Source organism: Ceratotherium simum, chromosome 5, assembly GCF_057802395.1.
Source record: "Ceratotherium simum simum isolate JZ-2026a chromosome 5, ASM5780239v1, whole genome shotgun sequence".
Classification (NCBI taxonomy): domain Eukaryota; kingdom Metazoa; phylum Chordata; class Mammalia; order Perissodactyla; family Rhinocerotidae; genus Ceratotherium; species Ceratotherium simum.
This window is the reverse complement of record NC_141904.1, coordinates 16852943-16874484: the sequence shown is the minus strand read 5'-3', so window position 1 is coordinate 16874484 and position 21542 is coordinate 16852943. Positions and strand designations below refer to the sequence as shown.

Below are 21542 nucleotides of genomic sequence, written 5' to 3'. Positions count from 1 at the left end.
GTATTCTTTGGAATACAAAATTGAATTGAAAGTATATTTTTCAGAATTGAAAGTATATTTTCTTATAGAGCATGTGTTTGTCAAATTCTGTTGCTATTCCTCTCAAATTTAGGGATATATGTTCTAGGTGTGTAAGGCATAGTTTTCAAAACTAAAGAGTTTTCAGGCATAGTAGGAGAATAAAGGCAATTCTTTTTATTGGCCCAAGAATCCTTATATTTCACTATATCAGCTTTTAAACTTCAAGAACTAAGACTGTTTCCTGATTCAGCGGCTAGTCACCTCACTTAGTTCAATCAACAAATATTTATTGAGTTATCACTATGTGACAGGCACTGTACTAGATACTACAGATACAGTGCTTTATGATCCAAGACCTTACTCTCTTGACCCTGCATCCCCCTCTAAATGTGTTCCTCTCTACAGTTGTCTAACTTGCGGAGTCCAGTTCCTTTCCACCAGTCTCTCTTGAGTCCATGCTCATCAGGTCCTTACCCCCCACTGAAGACCTCCACATTGCTAACTCCTGTGAGTCGTTTCTCAGTCTTTCTTTTGCTTGAACTTTCTGCAGCACTTTGCACAGTTGATTATTCCTCTTTCTTTGAAATACTTTCTTCTCTTAGCTTCCAGAACACTGCATTCTCTGGAGTTCCTCCCACCTTACTAGAGGTTGTTTCCCTCTCTGTCTGCTAGTTCCTCATCATCTTCCTGACTTCTAAAAATTGGAGCACTCCTTACTCCCCAAACCTCTATTCTTCTTATCAACCCTATTTCCTTGGCATTTCACCCAGTTTTGTGAGTTCAGATAAAATCTGTACACCAACAACTGCACACCAATGTCTACCAAATTTCATCTCCAGGTTACACCTCTCCTCTGAATCTCATACTCTGATATCCAAGTGCCTACTTGACATTTCCTTTTGGTCATCTAACAGACATCTCAAAACTCGATTCCTGATTTTTCTCTCCAAAACCTGCTCTTCCCACAGCCTGTCCCATCTCAGTAAAAGCAGCTCCCTTCTTCTAGTAGCCCAGGCCAAAAACCCTGAGTCTCTTCTTTCTCTTTCATCCCACATTCATTCTATCAGCAAACCCTGTTGGCTTTACCTTCAGAGTATGTCTAGAATTGGTCACATCCTAATATCTCTACTGCTTCCACCTTGTCCAAACCACCATTGTATCTCACTTGGGTTATTGCCACAGCCTAACTCTTTTTCCCTGCTTCAGTCCTTGCTCTCCTAGAGCCTGTTCTCAACACAGCAGCTAGAGAGACCCTCTTGAAAGTAAGTTCTCTACAAGGCCTACATAATCTAACCCCTCACCCCTTTCCCCTCTGACTTCATCTGCTACTACTCTCCCCTGTGCTTACTTTGTTCCCGTCACAAATGGCACCAACAAATCAGCTATGTTCCTGCCTCAGGACCTTTGCTTTCCCCTAATATCTACAAAGTTCCTTCCCTCACCTCCCTCAGGTCTTTGCTCAAGTTCACTTTCCCCAGCACTCCCTCTCTCTTTTCCCTTTCAAACTCCGCTTCCCAGAGCTCTCAGTAGTCTGGATGTTCCTCCCATCCCACTACGCAAGACTGAGCACTGAGGCTATCCCTCTCCCCCCTGTTTGTTTATCTTTGAGCTTTCATTTGAACAGGGTTCCTCTAGTTAAAAAAGCAATTTGAAAACTGCTGGTCTGTGAGGTTAGAAATAAAAAGCAGAGATTAGTGGTTGTGAATGGAGATGTCATTAAGGACTTAGAAATCATAGCAGAGGCACACTTATCCCTTCCATTTTGTGGATCACAGGCATATTCCCTATTGTGCAGTGTTGGGAGTGGAGCCCTGGAATCCTGCTGTTGTGAGTACTGATGAACATGGTGTTCCTACCAGTGCCAAGCCCCGCCTCAAGCACTGTGGCTCAGGTGTCAGCATTTTGTCTTCTCTCAACATGGTACCTCTTGGCAGTCTTAGCATTGTCCTGGCAGTCTGGTTGAGACCCCTTTCCCACGGTGGGCCCTGCTCAGTGAGTGGAGGCTTACTTGGTGCTGGCAGCAGTATTGGGATCCAAATATTAAAGGCAGTTAAAGGTTCCACACAGTGAAGAGAGTGTGTTGATTCTACTGTGAAATGCCCCAGACCCTAAAGAAAAGGGCAAATAGATCACATCCAGTGACAGTCTCTTTGGATAGCAAATTCAGAGGCTTCATCTAGGTCACCGTTTCTCAGCCCGTCTGCAAACCTTCAGGCCTTCGTGAAGGCCGTCTGGCAGGTTCATGTTATTAAAGGCTGGAATGATGTCTGTTTTGATTCATTGTTTTAAAAGACAATGCATTATTTCTAATGAATTTTTAATCAAACAGGTATTATATAAATATATTCTCCTTGCCTTGGCTCTTTTCCTAGATGGCAAACAAGTAGGTAAATAAACAATGTAATTTCAGATAGTGGTAATAGTGCTATGAAGAAAATTAAGTGGAGCCATTCCCCTAATGATGAACATTTGAGTTGTTTCCAGTTTTTCCCTCTTTTAAACATTACTGCAATGAACATCCTTAACGCAAAATGTGTGAATGTTTATATTACATAGATTCTGAAAGATAGAATTGCTGTGTCGTGTAATCATATAACCAAAATTTTAATAGATACCGGCAAATTGGTCCCCAAGGTGTCTATACTAAAATTATATAAAATACATAATATGTAGTTTATTTAAAAGCAGTAATAATGTGTTTTGGCTTTTCAATAAATATTTTCATTACTTTTTAGTTACACTAGTAATAATTGAATACATTCTCTTTCTAAAAAAATTAACATAAGGCTAAAAATCCTCATGCCTTCACCAATTTGCAAATTTTTGCCTCTTAAAAGTTTTTAAAACTGGTGTCTTATTTTTCATTTCCCTGTGATTATCTTTTCTCAAGTTTTTGACCATTTGTATTTCTTTTTCTGTCTATTTGGATCGCACAGCAAAGACTGCTCATTACCTCTTATGATGCATTCTTCCTTCATCTTTAGTAATAGGAATCCTAGCTTTTAACCAGGCCCATTGCTGCCCATCCAGAAGACTACATTCCTTGGCCTCCAAGACCAAGTATAACCATACATAAGGTTTAGCTAATGATACATAAGCAGAAGGCTTTAGTGTGACTTTCTGAAGTCTCCTTAAAGAGAGAAGGCGCTCCCTTCCTCATCCCTTCACCTGTCATATATATTGGAACACAGATGTAATGACTGTAATGACTCTAACAGCCATCTTAGATTGTGAGGACCATCGTGGTAGCTCAGTGAGTCAGAAAACCTGAGTCTCTGAGTATTTGGTGGAGCCACTGCGCCAGCCCTCAACTGCATTTGCATGAGAGAGAAATTTGACTTCTATCTTGTTTAAGCACTCTAATTTTTGGTTTTTCTGTTATATGCGATATAACAAGTACTTGTCTTATTTATTTATAGCAGTTCTTTGTGTTCTAAATACTCATTCTTTATTATAAAAATAGCACATTTTCCTCCAGTCTGTTGGAGTCCTCTCCCTTTGTTTGTAATAGTTTTTAATTTTGATATCAAATTTACCTTTCTTTGCCTTTATGGCTTTTGATTTTACTGACTTTTTTTTTTTTTTTCTAACTTTTTAACGGATGTCTCTCCTGCCCTGAAGATGTAAACATAGAATCTTGGATTTTCTTATACTTTTATATAAAATTTAGGTCTTTAATTCGTCTGGAATTTATTTTTGTGAAGAGTCTAAGGGAGGAATCTTGTTCAGTTGGCTATCCATTTGGAATAATAATTTTTATAACAGGTGGCATGTCAAATTATCAGTTAATGAATTCCCATATGTGCATAGGTTGGTTTTAGGACTCTATTTAGTTTTGTCGATCTTTGTTTCTGTGCCATTAATACACTTTAAATTACTATAGCTTTATAATATATTGTGATTCTTGATAAGGCAAGGTCTTCTTTCTTTGTTCTTTTTTAAAAATTAAATATTAAATGGCTATAGTACAATATTTTTAAAACATATGTAAAGTGTAAAGCATAGCAATACAATGAACACTTGTTACCCACTGCTCAATTTCAGGGAAAAATGTTGCTATTACTTTGCCTTTGTCCCCCCACCCCAGAGTAGTCCTGACTCTTCTTGCACATTTTCTCTTCCGTGCAAAATTTTAGAATTAGCTTATAAATTGATCTTAGAATCGATTTATATCATTGGAGGCAATAATAATGTCTGTATCAATAACTGCTTTTTTGGAAGTTAATAAACTAATTATTTCAATATTTTTTTCATTTAAAAACACAATTTGAGTGATATAATGTGAACAGTGGTTAGGAGATATTGGTTGAATGTGGTCATGATCTCCACTAGTTGTCAGATGAGCATCTGCTTTGGTGATTTTTTTTTTTTTGTGAGGAAGACTGGCTCTGAGCTAACATCCATTGCCAATCCTCTTTTTGCTGAGGAAAATTGGCTCTGAGCCAGCATCTGTGCCCATCTTCCTCTATTTTTTGTATATGGGATGCTGCCACAGCATGACTTGGTGAGTGGTGCGTCAGTCTGCACCAGGGATCCGAACCTGCGAACCCCGGGGTGCCGAAGCAGAGTGCGTGATTTTAACCACTATGCCACCAGGCCGGCCCCAGCTTTGGTGACTTTTGACCATTACACTATTGTTTTTTTATTGAGATATAATTGACATATAACGTTATATTAGTTTCAAGTGTACAACATAATGATTCAATATTTTATATATTGTGAAATGATCACCACAACATGTCTAGTTACCATCCATCACAACACATAGTTAGAAATTATTTTCCTTGTGATAAGAACTTTTAAGATTTACTCTGTTAGCAACTTTCAAATATGCAATACACTATTATTAACTATAGTCGTCATGCTGTATGTTACATCCTCAGGACTTATTTATCTGGAAGCTTGTACTTTTTTGTATGTGTGTGAGGAAGATTAGCCCTGAGCTGACATCTGTTGCCAGTCTTCCTCTTTTTGCTAAGAAAGATTGGCCCCGAGCTAACACCTGTGCCCATGTTCCTCCATTTTGTATGTGGGACACCACCACAGCATGGCCTGACGCGCAGTGCATAGGTCTGCAGCTGGGATCTGAACCTGCGAACTCCAAGCTGCCAAAGCAGAGTGCGCAAACCTAACCGCTACGCCGCGGGGCTGGCCCCATGGAAGTTTGTACTTTTTGACCACCTTCACCCATTTGGCCCACCCCTCACCTGTGACAACCACCAGTCTGTTCTCTGTATCTATGAGTTTGGTTTTGTTTTTTTTAGATTCCACCATATAAGTGAGATCATTTTATATTTGTCTTTCTCTATCTAACTTTTTTCTCTTAGCATAATGTCGTCCAGGTCCATCCATGTTGTCGCAAATGGCAGAATTTCCTTCTTTTTATGGCTGAATAATATTCCAGTGTGTGTATATATATATATACACCATTTTCTTTATCCATTCATCCAGCGATGGACATTTATGTTGTTTCAATGTCTTGGCTATTGTAAATAATGCTGCAATGAACATGGGGGTTTAGATATCTTTTCAAGTTAGTGTTTTCGTATCCTTCAGATAAATATCCAGAAGTGGAATTGGTGGATCATATGGTAGTTCTATTGGTAATTTTGGGGGGAACCTCCATACTATTTTCCTAGTGGCTGTACCAATTTACTTTCCCACCAATGGTGCACAAGAGTTCCTTTTTCTCCACATTCTCACCAACACTTGTTATTTTTTATCTTTTTGATAATAGCCATTCTAACAGGTGTGTGATGATATCTCACTGTGGTTTTGATTTACATTCTCCTGATGATTAGTGATGTTTAGCACCTTTTCATGTACCTCTTGGCCATCTGTATGTCTTCTTCAGAAAAATATCTATTCAGATTCTCTGCCTGTTTTTTAATTGGATTGTTTGGGGGTTTTTTGCTATTGAGTTGTATGAGCTCTTTATATATTTTGGATATTAGCCCCATATCAGTTACATGATTTGCAAATATTTTCTCCCATTCCATAGGTTGCCTTTTCATTTTGTTGATAGTTTCCTTTGCTGTACAGAGCTTATTGGTTAGATGTAGTCCCACTTGTTTGTTTTTGCTTTTGTTGCCTTTGCTTTTGGTGTCAAATCCAAAAAAATCGTTGCCAAGACCAATGTCAAGGAGCATAATGCCTATGTTTTCTTCTAGAAGTTTTATGGTTCGGGTCTTACATTCAAGTCTTTAATCCATTTTGAGTTAATTTTTGTGTATGGTGTAAGATGGTAGTCCAGTTTTACTCTTTTGCTTGTAGCTGTCCAGTTTTCCCAGCATCATTTATTGAAGAGACTGTCCTTTTCCTATTGTGTATATCGTGACTCCCTTGTCTAAATTACTTGACCATATATGCATGGGTTTATTTCTGGGCTCTATTCTGTTCCATTGATCTGTGTGTCTGTTTTTATTCCAGTATTTACAGTATTCATTACTGTCGCTTTGTAATATAGTTTGAAGTCAGGAAGCTAATGCTTCCAGCTTTGTTCTTCTTGCTCAAGATTGCTTTGGCTTTTTGAGTCTTTTGTGGTTCCATACAAATTTGAGGATTGTTTGTTCTATTTCTATGAAAAATGCCATTGGAATTTTGATAGGGGTTGCACTGAATCTGTAGATTGCTTTGGGTAGTATGGACATTTTAGCAATGTTAATTCTTCCAGTCCATGAGCACAGAGTATCTTCCCATTTGTGTCTTTTTCAATTTCTTTCATCAATGTCTTACAGTTTTCAGTCTACAGGTGTTTCATTTCCTTGGTTAAATTTATTCCTAGATATTTTATTCTTTTTGATGCAATTGTAAATGGGATTGTTTCTTAATTTCTCTTTCTGATAGTTCATTATTAGTGTATAGAAATGCAGCTAATTTCTGTATATTGATTTTGTCTCCTACAATTTTAGTGAATTTGTTGATTAGTTCTAACAGTTTTTTGGTGGAGTCTTTATTTTTTTTTTTTATTCTTTTTTTTTGTGAGGAAGATCAGCCCTGAGCTAACATCCGTGCTAATCCTCCTCTTTTTGCTGAGGAAGCCTGGCTCTGAGCTAACATCTATTGCCAATCCTCCTCCTTTTTTTTTTCCCCCAAAGCCCCAGTAGATAGTTGTATGTCATAGCTGCACATCCTTCTAGTTGCTGTATGTGGGACGCGGCCTCAGCATGGCGGGAGAAGCGGTGCGTTGGTGCGCGCCCGGATCCAAACCCGGGCCACCAGTAGCGGAGCACGCGCATTTAACCGCTAAGCCACAGGGCCGGCCCTGGTGGAGTCTTTATAGAGTTTTCTATGTAATATCATGTCATCTACAAATCAAGACAGTTTTACTTCTTCTGTTCCAATTTGGATGCCTTTTATTACTTTTTTTTACCCAATTGCTCTGGCTAGGACTTCCAATACTATGTTGAATAAAAGTGGCGAGAGCAGCCATCTTTGTCTTGTTCCTGATCTTAAAGGAAGAGCTTTCAGCTGTTCACTGTTGAGTGTTAGCTGTGGGCTTGTCATATATGGCCTTTATTATGTTGAGGTACATTCTCTCTGTACACACTTTGTTGAGTTTTTATAATGAATGAATGTTGAATTCTTTCAGATGATTTTTTGAGCATCTATTGTGATGAGCATATGATTCTTATCCTTCATTTTGTTAATGTAGTGTATCACATTGATTTGTGGATGTTGAGTGATCCTTGCATCCCTGGAGTAGCAAATATTAATATTATAAATTTATTAAAATTAATGAATAAATTATTTTAATTAATTTTAAATTATTTTAAATAAACAAATAATAGCAAATATTAGTATTTGCTAATATTTTGCATCTATGTTCATCAGAGATTTTGGCTTGTAACTCTCTTGTAGTGTCCTTGTCTGATTTTGGTGTCAGGGTAATTCTTGCCTCATAAACTGAGTTTGGAGGTGTTCCCTCCTCTTCTGTTTTTTGGAAGAGTTTGAGAAGGACCTTACACTGTTTTTATTTGTTGTTCTTAATTGTAAGTATAGTTTAATTTGTACTCATAATGAACTGTTGGTTAAAGATGGAACATGTGTGAAACACATATCAAAATGTCATAAATTAATGAGGAGCTTGAAAATGATAATTCTGCAAAACTTTCAAGATGCTCTTTATGAAATACATAAGTTGCATTCTTCTGATCAAAATTTTTATGAAACATCAAGATGTCTCTCGTACTTAAAAAATTACATGATTGGGCTGGCCCGTGGCTTAGCGGTTAAGTGCGCGTGCTCCGCTGCTGGCGGCCCGGGTTCAGATCCTGGGCGCGCACTGACGCGCTGCTTCTCCCGCCATGCTGGGGCCGCGTCCCACATGCAGCGGCTAGAAGGATGTGCGGCTATGACATGCAACTATCTGCTGGGGCTTTGGGGGAAAGAAATAAATAAATAAAAAGTTAAAAAAAAAATTACATGATTAAAGGAAGCTGGGTGAATAGTATAAAGGAATTCTCTGTACTGTCTTTGCAATTGTTGAAATCTATAATTATTTCAAAATAAAGTGTTTTTTTTTAAAAATCATTATAAATGTAGAAACATTAGCCACGCATGCCTTATGTTTAAAGTTACACATCTACTTATATGTGCACAGAATTGACATTTGCTATTTCCTATTCTTAAGACCACTCTAGAGAAAATAATTTCAAATTGGTTCATCAAATACCCATAGCAAGGTAAAGATACTCTATTGAATCTCATGACATATAGAAGGGACCTAATCAAATTAAGATGCTTTCATTTCTAAAATGGATTGTCAATTGAAAGACTCCATGTGATATTAAGTAAGGAAGAGGTTTGCTGTAAGAAGAATTCATTTTCAGCTTTCTATACAACTGGTGTTGTAGACAGCTGAATGTTTATTTTATTATAATTAATCATATGCTGTTTAGGTATTTAAAATTCTGAAAAGGAGAGATTTAAACACTTGAAAATATGAAAAAGAAAATATATAGGGTTATTCTATCCAATTTGGCTTTTCATTTATTGGCAATGAAGATCTATAATGTATTGTTTGCTGAGAACTTCTCTCAAAGAGCAGCATGAAACCGTTTCTCCTACCTTGACACTTAAAAACTAAACCTCCAAATTTTCAAAATAAGCCATTGATTTTTATAAGCTCAAAATGGAAGAATTCCAAGTATCAGGCTATAAAAGCAGTTTGTTTATTTTGTATGCTATAACGCAAATTAAACTTCAGCCTATATTTCAATATACATTTGGTGCTAAGTCCATCTTTTAATTTAATACATTTGGTTGGAAATCTATCTTTTAATTTTTTGACAACTTCATTTGACAAAATATGATTTTGTTACCTGATAAAACAGTTCATCTACTGTGAGTAGAAGTCAAAATTTGTCCTAAATATTATCAGTATAATTAAAGACTTTGCCACATGAACTTTATAATAAATCTTTAATAAAATGCTGATCTAAGATAAAACATTTTTACTTAACATTGCTTTATCATGTGTCATACAAAAATTTTCTTAGTGATTTTTTAAATTCCTAAGGAAGTTTGCAGTATTACTTTTTAAAGTTCATTAGTCAAAAAAGGTTGGGAAATACCTACATTGTAGGCCTTATTACTGAAATTGTACTGATTGATGTCAGAGTGGGCCTGGATCCAGAATGATCAGCCTGGACAAGACATGTATCATCGTCAGAGTGTAGAGACAGGATATGTCGTATGATGGCCTCTTAAACTGAAGTGCACAGTATTTGCTGCTCACTTTCAGAAGGGTAATCATTTTCTCCTTTCAATCCATGTTGTTGCTTTGGTCTTAAAAGTAGGTGGGTGAGCACATGTATTGCTCAACTGCCCTCATTATAATCAAAAATTAGAATGTCCAAAAGATTCTGGGCGGCTAAAAAACCACAGTAAGTATCCATTACATATATGATGAAGGTTTTTTGGCTAAAGATTATTAAATGAAGAGAGAAACCAAATGAGGGAAGGAGGTAGCGTATTATGAAAGCAAGATCTGAAAGAAAAAGTGAGACTGAAGATGTATGAGTAGAATCAATGAAGCTATATGTTTGCGTGTCATAGAAATTCATTGGCTTTAAGGAATAAATATCCACTTAAAGATATACAAGTAAAAAGGTTGTTTATAGTAAAAATACACAGGGAATATATCAGTTCACTCCAGTTTTATTAAGTACAGCCAGCCGTCGTGGAAACTGAACATGCTGCTGTTTCTCTTTCTCTCTGTTATCATGTGTGCTCTGTTTTCTTAACACCAACTTCTCCTGCCATATTACTCATCCTGGATGCCCCAAAACAGTGGCCCTAGCCATCAAATCTATAGGACCTTTAAGATCCAGAGCTCTCAGCTAATTGACAGTGTTTCAGTGCTTCAGTTCCAAGTACCCTGGAGAGAAAATATGATTGGCCTACCTTGAGTCAGTGTCCCAACTAAATTTGACCAGGGATTGGAAAGCATGTGACATACAGAGTTGTCCCATCTAGCCTGTGGACAAGGCAGGTCTCTAAGAAGTAGAGACATCTCTTGTTCAGTACATAAGAGAGACTTGTTTGAAAAGGGATTAGTTGGTGGCCTGGCTCTGAAAAAAAAGAGAGGAGTATAAAATACGTGATCTTATTTGTGATAAGACCTCACCTAAGACATGTCAAGCTTGATTAAATAGAGGGCATCAGGGCCCAGAAATAAGATCCCAAAGCTCTATCCAGGATGAAAACTAAAAAACGGGGAAGCAGTGGCTTCTGTTGAGGGACACATGTGAAAACTGTGAAGATTGTCAGCCCAAAATAATCTGCATATCCTTCTTACCCAGAGATATTTCCATTAGGCTTTTGCCCTGTTCCCCTACACCAGTTGAATTTTGGGGTGCTCCACAGCATCTGACAATTCATACATTAAGAAAATACTATTTATGCTGTGCACTGGCTACATGTTGGGGACATGAGGATGAGTAAATTGCAGTAGCTTCCTGGCTTATCTCTACTTCTGCTTCCCTGATCCATCACACTGCCACCTGAATCCCATCATCCCCTTCCTGAAAAACTATAGCAGACTGTAAATGCTTAATAAATACTTTGTGAATAAATGGAAATTATTTCTAAGTTTCTTCTGTTCGGAGAGTCTTTTGCACTCAATCTTTGTATTTATATGTTTTCTCCAAATCAAATCTCATATTTCACTCTTCTGTTAATTTTTTTTCTTGGCTTGATGTTTGCAGCTCTTCCACAGTTAGAGTCTTCTGCACTTTCCATTTCCCTCCTGTTGATTTAATCTCACAGGTCACTTGTTCTAAAAAAGAAAAATTAAGTTTTATGCTTGGCTTTATGGTATGTCTTGTATGTAGTTCTATTTCTGGATATGATACCATTTGTGAGTATGCTTTTAATTATGTCCCAGTCAGTTTTATTGTTGAACAAGGTCATTGTCTTAATTATGCTTATAAAGTTTGGTAACACACTCATAGTCCGAAGTTCGGATAGGTAGCATTCACATTATTCTTTGGTTTTTAAGAGTCTAACTTTAAATTTTACTCCATTAACTTAATCTGTTATGATTTTCTTTTTTATGGCTATTTTATGTGTCACAATTTCATCATTCACTAATAAATTTATTAGGCTTTCAAGCCTTCTGAAACACAAAATTGGGGTTAAAGAAAGAAACCTTTTTGTTCTTTCTATCCAAGTAACTACAATGACTCCAATGTTCTATCGATTTCTTATCCCCCTTCCTTCCTCCCTCCCTCCCTCCCTCCCTTCCTTCTTCTTATGCCTACTAAGATTTTGAGACAATTCCTTCCCTAGAAGTTGAGAAATCTGGAATTATGGCAAGAACTCAGGTACTCACTACCCCAGCTCCTTTAGCCTTAATATGGACATAGTATATGACAGAGAGGCTTTGATGTTAGAGAAACCTGGGCTCAAATCAGTTTTTCCACTTTCTAAGTATGTACTATGGGCCAGTTTTTTTTAGCCTCAGTTTCCTCATCTGTGAAGTGGAGATAACACTAACCTCAGTGTTGGCATAAAAATTAAATTAGGTAATGTATTTAATTGCTCAGCACAATACCTAGCATGTAAGTACTTTAAAAATGATAGTATAATAATGTTAATCTTTCCTTTGAGAGCCCAGTGTAAGAAAGGTCAGTCAACATAGCAGCATGCCTCTGCCTCTACCCCAACCCTTCACACACACCTCTCCCCACCATGTAAGGAATATAAGCCCAAGAGAAGAGACCTCAAAAAGGAGGCCTGCCTAGTTCTCTTTGGTCTCTCTCATTATCTGTTGATGATGGTAGCATGAATTCCTGCAGAGGGTGGTCTTATGCGTGATATATGACCATTCCCTCGACTCTGCCAGTGGAAGCCTACAGAGGGTGGTCTTACTCTGAACTCACCAGTCAATTTTTGATAAATGATACTCCTTCAGATGTGTGGTTATTAAAATATACTTTTAAATGTTCTAAAGGATTATGGTATGATCATGGGAGAAAGTGGCTGAGACAGGGTAGAAAACAAGATCAACATAATCATCATTGTGGAGAAAAGGTCAAGAAACAAAGAGGCCAAGATATCAGATGGATTATCTATTTGGATGTTGCAATCAATAGGAATTATAACAGAAATAGTGTTGGAGTGACAGTGAGCCAAAGCTAAAATCAAGGAATGAAAGGGAGTGACCTTGGGGAGCCTTAAATACTGCAATAAGGAAGGGTGGTGCGTGGTAGAGTCTAATGATATGTGATCAATGCAGGGGATTTTGGGAGATGCCAGGAGAATGGACTGGAAGCAGCAATGCAGAACAAGAAGGGCATCTGCCAGGCCTCATGTTTGAAAGGTGTGGAAGAGAAAAAGAGTCATCATCTAAGAGGGCAACAGGGAAAGCAGCGTCCTCAGGGGAGAGCCTAGTTTCAGTTTAAATAAGAAAGTAAAGGAAGTTGAAGAAAGCTTCAGAGAAGAGGATATTGGGATTTTGCTGACATCTAACCATGAGTCCCATAGGGCTCAGTGGAAGGGTTGGGATTTCAGGAGATAGGAGAAAGGTTTAGATTCCATCATCAGTCATTATCATCTCTCCCTTGCATACATCCTCAATTCCTTTGCCTCTCTCTCACTTCAGCAACCTCACCTGGCTAAACCACAGTGCTGATTAAATCCAGTTCTTTGCCTGTTCCATGCCTGTAAAACCATGCTGCTGAGCTTGCGTTAAATTAATGATCGTAACTTCAAGTGGACCCGTAATGTTGCCTGGCAATCATGCTTGATTTCCTCAGTCATTTTCTCTGTTTCATCTCCTTCTGGATGACTATTGCTTGTCTTCAATCTCCTTATATGTTCACCATCTCTTCCCTACTGTTGACTTCCAACTGATGATCTTGCTTCCTATTTCAGAAGAGAAATAGAAAAAGAGGAGCTTTCACAAGCTTTCATCACCACCGCTACCCACTACTTGCAGTGGTGTCCATATACTCTTCCTCTCCTCTTACTGTGAGAGAACTAACTGAGTGCTTTGTAATTCTTGCCCTTGTATCAGTTTTCCCCTCTTCTGAATCATTTTCCTATATATGAAAATATTCTTTTATTTCTCCTATCTTAAAAATAATGCTTGTTAACTCCACTTTCCCCTCTAACTTTTGCCTTATTTCAATTAACTTCACAGCAAAATTTCTTGAAATAGTTGTCTGTATTCTTTGACTAGTTTTTCTCTTCCTATTCCTTTTTGTACTCAAGCCAGTCAGATTTCTGCTTCTACAATTTCATCAGAACCTCTCTTATTAGTTACCAAGTGATATCCACATCTGTCATTTCTCAGTACTTGTCTGACTTAACATTCAGGAGCAGAGTTAATCACTCTGTCTTCATTGAAACACTTTCTTCACTTTATTCTAAGATACTTGTCAAGAATTGAAGGATCTAATATTTTACCCTATTGTAAGCTAAAAAGTTAGCCTGCCAGTTTCATGAATGGTGATAGAAAACATGAGACTTCTGGATCAGAGACAAAAGGCAGTTTATTACCTACAGCAGGAGCAGTAGCCAGAATAGTCATATTTTTGTACCTGTTCCCTATGCCCCAGTTACCTCTGAGGCAATGTGAAGAGGGCCAGATTACACCTGCACACATGGTGGGTTGTTATTAGAGAGGAAACCTGATCTTAGACAACCTAAATCTTCTATAATGGGCAATAAGCATGCCTTCTCTTTGTTCTAGAGGAGAACATTATCTTTATTATACTGGACAGTGACTCTATGCTCTGGAGGGAGACACTACCAAGTCTTCCAAGGCTATTCGCTATACAAACATGCTTGAAAAGATAGTCTAGAACTGTCATATCAAAGCAAATATCATATTGCTGTCAAGACAGTCAGTGCCTCGCTTGCAATACATGCAGAAACATGAGAGACCCATGGAGAATTGTCTCACGATTCCTCCCTCTCTGGCCACTTCTTTTCAGTCTTCTCTGCTGATTCCTCTTCACTTCCCTAAACTCTAGGTCTGTACTGTCCAATACTGTAGCCACTAGCTCATGCAGCTATTTAAATTAAATTTTCAATTATTCAGTTGCATTAGCCATATTTCGTGTACTCAGTAACCACATGTGAATAGTGGATACCTATTGAATGGCACAGATATATAAATATTTCATCATCACAGAAAGTTCCATTGGACAGCGCTGCTCTCCATGTTTGAGTGCCCCATGGCTCAGCCTTTGGACATTTCTTTCTGTATTCCTATATAGAAATAGATTTCTATAGAATCTTATAGAATAAGATTTATTACAGAATAAATATTTCTATATATTTCCTTCTCTTTTCTTTCTGTAGTCACTCCCTTGGTGATCTCATTTGGTCTCAAGGCTCTAAATATGACTCTCAAATTTGTATCAGCCCAATCTCTCCCCTGAAGTCCAGACTCAATTCTCCGATAGCTTTCTGCACATCTTTTCTTGAACATCTAATAGGCATCTCTAAAGTAACATCCAAAACTCAACTACTGACCTTCCTCATCACCACCACTCCCTCTACCACCAACAAATCTGTTCTTTCTGCAGTCTTCCCAGTCTTAATGATTGTCAGTTCTCTTCTTCCAGTTGTTCAAACAAAAAAACAAAACAGCAGTTTTAAAAAGTCAACTCTTAGATTCATCCTCAACCTCACTCTTTTCTACAAAACCCACACATCTGTCCCATTGACTCTTATTTCAAAATATACCCAGAAGCTGACTACTTTTCACCCTTCCCCTGCTACCACCTGGTCCAAGCCAGCATCATCTTTTGCCTGGATTATTCCAGGCAAATTTGGCCCCCTTTTTGGTCTCCCTGTTTCCACTGTTGTACCCTGTAGTCTGTTCTCATCAGAGCAACCAGAATGATCTTGTTAAAAAGTAAGTCAGATCGGGGCCAGTCTGGTGGCATAGCAGTTAAGTGCGCATGCTCCGCTGCAGTGGCGCGGGGTTCGCAAGTTCGGATCCCAGGCACCACCGACGCACCATTTGTCATGCCATGCTGTGGCGGTGTCCCATATAAAGTAGAGGAAGACGGGCACGGATGTTAGCCTAGGGCCAATCTTCCTCAGAAAAAAGAGGAAGATTGGCATTGGATGTTAGCTCAGGGCTGATCTTCCTCACCAAAAGAAAAAGTCAGATCGTGTCATTTTTCTGCTCAAAATTCTTCAGTAGCTTCCCATCTCACTCAGTAAAAGTCAAAGTCTAGTCACACTGGTGTTCTCACTCTTGATAAAACGTTCAAGACATGCTCACATCTCAGAGCCTTGATAATTGTTGTTCCTTCCACTTCCTTCCCCCTCAACCCACCTAAACGTACTTTTTCCCTCATGATACTGACTTATTGAAGAGACCAGGCCAGTGGTCTTACAGGATACATATGATGAATTTCTATTTCCTCATGGTATTTTTTAACTTATTTCTCTATTGCCTGTATTTCCTGTAATTGGACATTAGATCTAAAAGATTGATTAAAGCTAAATATTTTTGGCAAGAAAACTTTGTAAATGATACTTCAGTCTTCACATTGCATCATATCAAGAAGTACATATTATCTGATTGTCCCACCATTAGTGATGCTAAGTTTAACTGTGGTGTTAAGGTGGTGACTTTCAGATCCCTCTGTTAGAAATTACATTTTTACCTTTGTGATTAACAGATAATCTGAGGGTAAATATTATTTTCTTTAATCCTGTAATTTTAAGAATTTTTTTAGCTGTGGAACTGTATTTTTTCAAATAAAATATTTTTTGAAGATCCAATATATAAAACAGATAAAAGCAGAGCTATTCCAGTTGCAGTGGGAAATGCCTAGTATTGGCAGCTTCCGAGGGAACTCAGACAAGCAGTTTGTAACTCACAGAGCCCACCCAAGGCCCAGAGAGGATACTTGAATGAAGTCTTAAGGCCACCTAGCATGTCACAAGAAAGGCTCAGTGCACTTTCTGTTAGAGCACAATTTGGGGAGCTCTGTCACTTTCTTGGAAAGCTGTAGTTGCGGATGATCACTAGAATGGCACTTGGTTTTTCCCTGGCAGTCCACTCACTGCTTTTAGTTGTCTGAGTAGGCTTTCTTTGACATTCTATCTGTTCTGCAGATGTGAAGATTTGAAATTACTTCATTTTTAGCGTGTGTTGGGTTGCCGTCTTTTTTGTTTGTTTGTTTCCCTTTTGGAAATTCTTCATCCACAAAGAATTCCAGATTCAGACATTATTCATCTTATGTCTGGAACACTAAAATTTCATGAGCTTCCATATGTCTTACCTCTTTCCACCTTTAGAGTATTCAAAATGCTGCCACAACTAAAGTCAGTTTTATCATCTGCTTTCTGTTTGCTTCTTTTCTACACCTTACTTATCATACAGCCTAATGTGCCTTAGTAGAGAATTGAATAAGTAAATTTGGTATATCCACACAATGTATATAAGATGTATGATGTAGATTTTTATTTTCAAGGAAAGATGTTTTCCTATATTAATGGAAAAAGCAAGTAATAAACTGTCTCGTTCTTGTTAAAAAAAATAAATATTCACAAAAATCCCTGTGTCTTTTTGTGTGTATGTGTATGTTTAAAGCCAAAAGAACATTTACAAAAATGTTCACATTGATACTATCTCTAGGTGTGGTCTTTGTTTTCCTCTTTTTTTTTTTTCAGCAGGCATGTGTTATTTCTATAGTCATAACTTTTGCAAAGATTAAAACTGTTGTCAAAAAAAATAAGCAACAACCCTGATCTGTCCAATCCAAACTAAGTTGAAGGCAATTCTAGGCTCCTCCCCAGCTTACTGCCATCCATGCCATCCTTTGGGATTTTTCCCTGTTCTCTTATCGTCCCATTCAAGCACGTTTTCCCCTGGCCCATTCTTCTGTTTATTTTACTCCAGGTTCCTGGTCATCTTCTAGAATTTCCCATTTGGCTCTGAAGAGCCTCTCCGTTCACTTGTACCAAAATGAACTTGTCAGGGAGGAAAAGGAGGATATAAAAATTATGTTCTAAAAGGAACTGTCACTAGAATGTGATCAGGGCCCAGGAGGACTTCAGTAAATACTTGTTGAATGAATTGATGTATTCTTTTTTGTCTCATTTCTTTTATCCCATAAGTTCCTACAAGACAGGCGTTTTGCTTGTTTTCTATAATGCCCTGAACATTTTGGGTACTTGATATACATTAATGAATACCGTCTTTTTTTTTAAAGATCCATAATTTACTTAATGAAAATGAATTTAAGATCTGTTGTCAACTTTGACCAGAATATGTGCTTGCACAGGGATGTAGAAAAGCACAGGATTTAAAGATAAAAAACTTAGGTTCAGATCTTGCTCATAGATTTGTGATCCTGGGTTAGTCGGTTAGGCCTGTCAGCTGCCTTGATTCATCGCCTCACTGATTCTCCCCTGGACTCTGCAGAGCCCTTCTCCCTGGTATACCCAGCCTTGGTCTTGCTTCCCCAAGTCTGTCCTCTGCAGTGCTACGGAGTGGTACGTCTACAGTGTAAATCTGACCTGGTCCCCTCCTCCCCCCGTTGAAACCTCTCAGGGGCTCTCTGATGCTATGTTGCCTTTGCCCCACCTTGTTGGCTGTAGCGCCTAGAAGCCTGTCTTCAAACTTGACACTGGAATAATATGAAACTCGTGGTAGCTCTTCACACATCACATGCCCCCTCCTGCCTTGCTCCCTTTGTCCACAAAGGCATTTTCCCTTTCTGCGGCCAACTGCTTTACTCCAGGACTGGGCTCAGCAGTCCTCCTCTCTGGGATGCCTTCCTTGATTAAAGGCTAGGTATCCTCTCTGCCCACTGACGCTGTAAGCTGTTTGAGGCAAAATCATAGAATGTGTAGTTCCCTCATCTTGAAGAGTATATGGTGTATAGTGGCACTCAAATGTTTAATAACTGTGTTGTGTGTATGTTCTTCTAAACTGTCCAAATGATTTTATCTATAGGATATGATTGATTTTCATATGATCTCCTCCAAAATAAGAAAAAGACTTAGAAAAGGAAAATATGTGAATTGAAGTAACTTAAAATACTACCAGCAGACAGAGACAACTATTGTCGATGTTTTGGAATATATAATAGAGAAGTTTTTTAAAAATTATAAAATGTTTAAAGTTTAACCTCCAGATTTTCCTTTCAGAGCCAGTACTCAGAAAAATCAGTAGTTTTGCAAATATATGCATTAAAATTAGTAGGCAGTTCATTGTGCTTCCCACATCAAATAATACAAAATAATTCTCTAGTAAAATATATTTTTCCTAATTCAAACCAAGAAAAAAATGTTTGCTTTTCTCATGTTCCCTAGACCCCAGAGCCATCTTTTGTCCTATTTTTCCAGAAGAGAGGGAGAAATCCCAATGAGGGAAGTGACTTGACCAACTTACTCAGCTGGTCAGTGCAGAAGCAGAAGCTGGATCGAGGAGCTCCTGACTGCCCACCTGGTGCTTTTCCCCTCAGCCACATATCCTGTTTCTCCACTGGAGTAAAAATAAAAGTAAGTTTTTAAGCACTTCCTAATTCCCATATGCTGAAATTAGGCCTGCTGCTGAGATGTTCTTATTTCACTTTTAGTCTCCTTAAGACATTAGCCCTAAACCTAAAGCATTAATTGTTCTTTCATGTTAATGTGTACAATTTCTTTGAGCATTAGAAAAATCTTCCCTTCTGGGCCGGCCCCGTGGCTCAGCAGTTAAGTGCGCGCGCTCCACTGCTGGCGGCCCAGGTTCGGATCCCGGGCGCGCACCGACGCACCGCTTCTCTGGCCATGCTGAGGCCGCGTCCCACATACAGCAACTAGAAGGATGTGCAGCTATGACATACAACTATCTACTGGGGCTTTGGGGGAAAAATAAATAAATAAAATTAAAAAAAAAAAAAAAGAAAAAAATTTAAAAAAAAAAAAAGAAAAATCTTCCCTTCTAAGAGATTTCTTAATTTATTTTCTCGATGATTTTTGAAGTGAACACAACAAATAAAATATTCCAGGTCTCTTTTTTGTATCCTACAAATAGTTCTATGGTATATGTTTTTGTATTCCTCTAAATTGTTCTCTTGGGATCAGTTTCCATACTGAGTCATACACCAAAGAGTGTCTGTGTTTTCCAGGCAAACTGATAGTTTTATTGTTTCTAAATGACTCATTACTTCTGAATCATCACACCTTGTGTAATCTGTTAAATAAAAAGTTTTTAGGCACTTTTCTACAATTTTTTCTCTTCTTAGTTTTCAAATGACCTATCTAAGTGACATGGATATTCAACCAATCTTCTTTTCCTTCTACAATTTATGTTGATCATTTTCTTCTTGAACCCTTCCAGCAGTTGAGATAAGCAGTGGAAGTTCTTTGCCTCATACTCTCTGCTCCAGATGTTTCCTGAAATAGAATACATAAATAGCAACATAACAAATATGTGTAATACCATTCTCTATTTTCCATCATTACATTTATGTTGTTAGGTTTTACTAACTTCCTAGATTTCTCCATGAAATTAGGAAGAACCACCTATAAAAAAAAAGTATAGCTCTAATGTTTGTTGGTATATAAAGTCTTTGGAATTCAGCATGTTGGAAGAATGAAACACTTTCCTCCCTTAACTTCCATGTCATATTTGGCTGGTTCTCTTCCTGCCCTTTGAAAATTTATTCTCTGTCTTCTTCCTTGCATCCTTCACCCCATGCATGCATGCCAGCCTTCCTCAGAGTTTGGTCCTTGACGCTTTTCTCACTCTATGCATGTTCAGTCTTGTCCACTCTTGTGGCTTTAAAACCTTTATCTGGGGGCTGGCCCAGTGGTGTAGTGGTTGGGTTCGCACGCTCTGCTTTGGCGGCCCAGGGTTCACAGGTTCGGATCCCGGGCGTGGACCTATGCACTGCTCATCAAACCATGCTGTGGCGGTGTCCCATGTATAAAATAGAGGAAGATGGGCACAAATGTTAGCTCAGAGCCAATCTTCCTCAGCAAAAAGAGGAAGATTGGCAACGGATGTTTGCTCATGGCCAATCTCCCTCAAGAAAACAAACAACAACAACAACAACAAACCCTTTATCTGGTGCTTACTCCCAAATCTTTATTTTCAGCTCCTATCTCGTCACTGCTGCGTATATCCATCTGCATGGGAAATACCTTCTTCTGGATGCCCAACCAAAACAATCCATACCTGAAGCTGCATTATCTCCCCAAACCCTTGCTCCCTAGCCTTAGCACACAATAATCAGCCTCAGCCTCATCTTCACATCTCCCTAGAACCTATTTTTAATTTTTAAAATTTATTATCAAATATTATATATTAATTATCATATTTAAAGTGTCAGTGCTTAAAAGGCTTTTTAAAAATACCAGTTTCCACTCCCAACTAGACCTGCTCCTCAGAGACAACCGCTGTCAACTTTTTCTTGGCTGTTTCTTTCATTATTTACTTCCATATTTATAAATGCATGTATATTGAAAATTGATCATTTATTAATTTAAACTTTATGTCTTGCTTCTTAATGAGAATTTCAGTTTTCTCACCCCTGTTCCACCACATTAACACAAATAAAGAGTAAAAATTATATGATCATCTTAATAGATGCAGAATAAGTATTTGACAAAATTAACCATATGAGATTTTTTTAAAACTCTCAAAAATCTAGAAATAGAAGAGAACTTTCTCAATGTAATAAAGAATATCTAGCAAATAACCTGCAGCTATCATCATAATTAATGGTGAAAGACTGAATACTTTTCCCTAAGATCAGGTACAAGGCAAGGATTTCAGAACTCACCACTTCTATTCAGCATTGTTCTGGAAATCCTAGCCAGTGCAATAGGCAGTAAATATTGGAAAGGAAAAGTAAAACTATCTCTCTTTTCAGACAACGTGATTGTCTATATAGAAAATCCCAAGGAATTTACCAAAAAAATACTATAATTAATAAGTGAATTTAGGGGCTGGCCTGGTGGCATAGCGGTTAAGTGCGCGCACTCTGCTTTGGTGGCCCAGGGTTCACAGGTTCGGATCCCAGGTGCGCACCGATGCACTGCTTGTCAAG

General features: G+C 38.1%; 1 protein-coding gene across 3 annotated transcripts in view; it reads left to right on the top strand.

The window, feature by feature from the left end:
• PPP2R3A (protein phosphatase 2 regulatory subunit B''alpha) overlaps positions 1-21542 on the top strand; it is a 165021-nt gene that overhangs the window by 9347 nt on the left and 134132 nt on the right. The window contains exon 2 of one of the 3 annotated variants that reach the window (XM_087430533.1): positions 18850-19005. The exons of 1 other annotated variant lie outside the window; for it this stretch is intronic. The gene's annotated coding sequence lies outside the window, so the exon portion shown is untranslated. Of the gene's footprint in view, positions 1-18816; positions 19006-21542 lie in introns of all 3 variants that reach the window. One more of the 3 variants, XM_087430532.1, reaches the window with a different exon arrangement.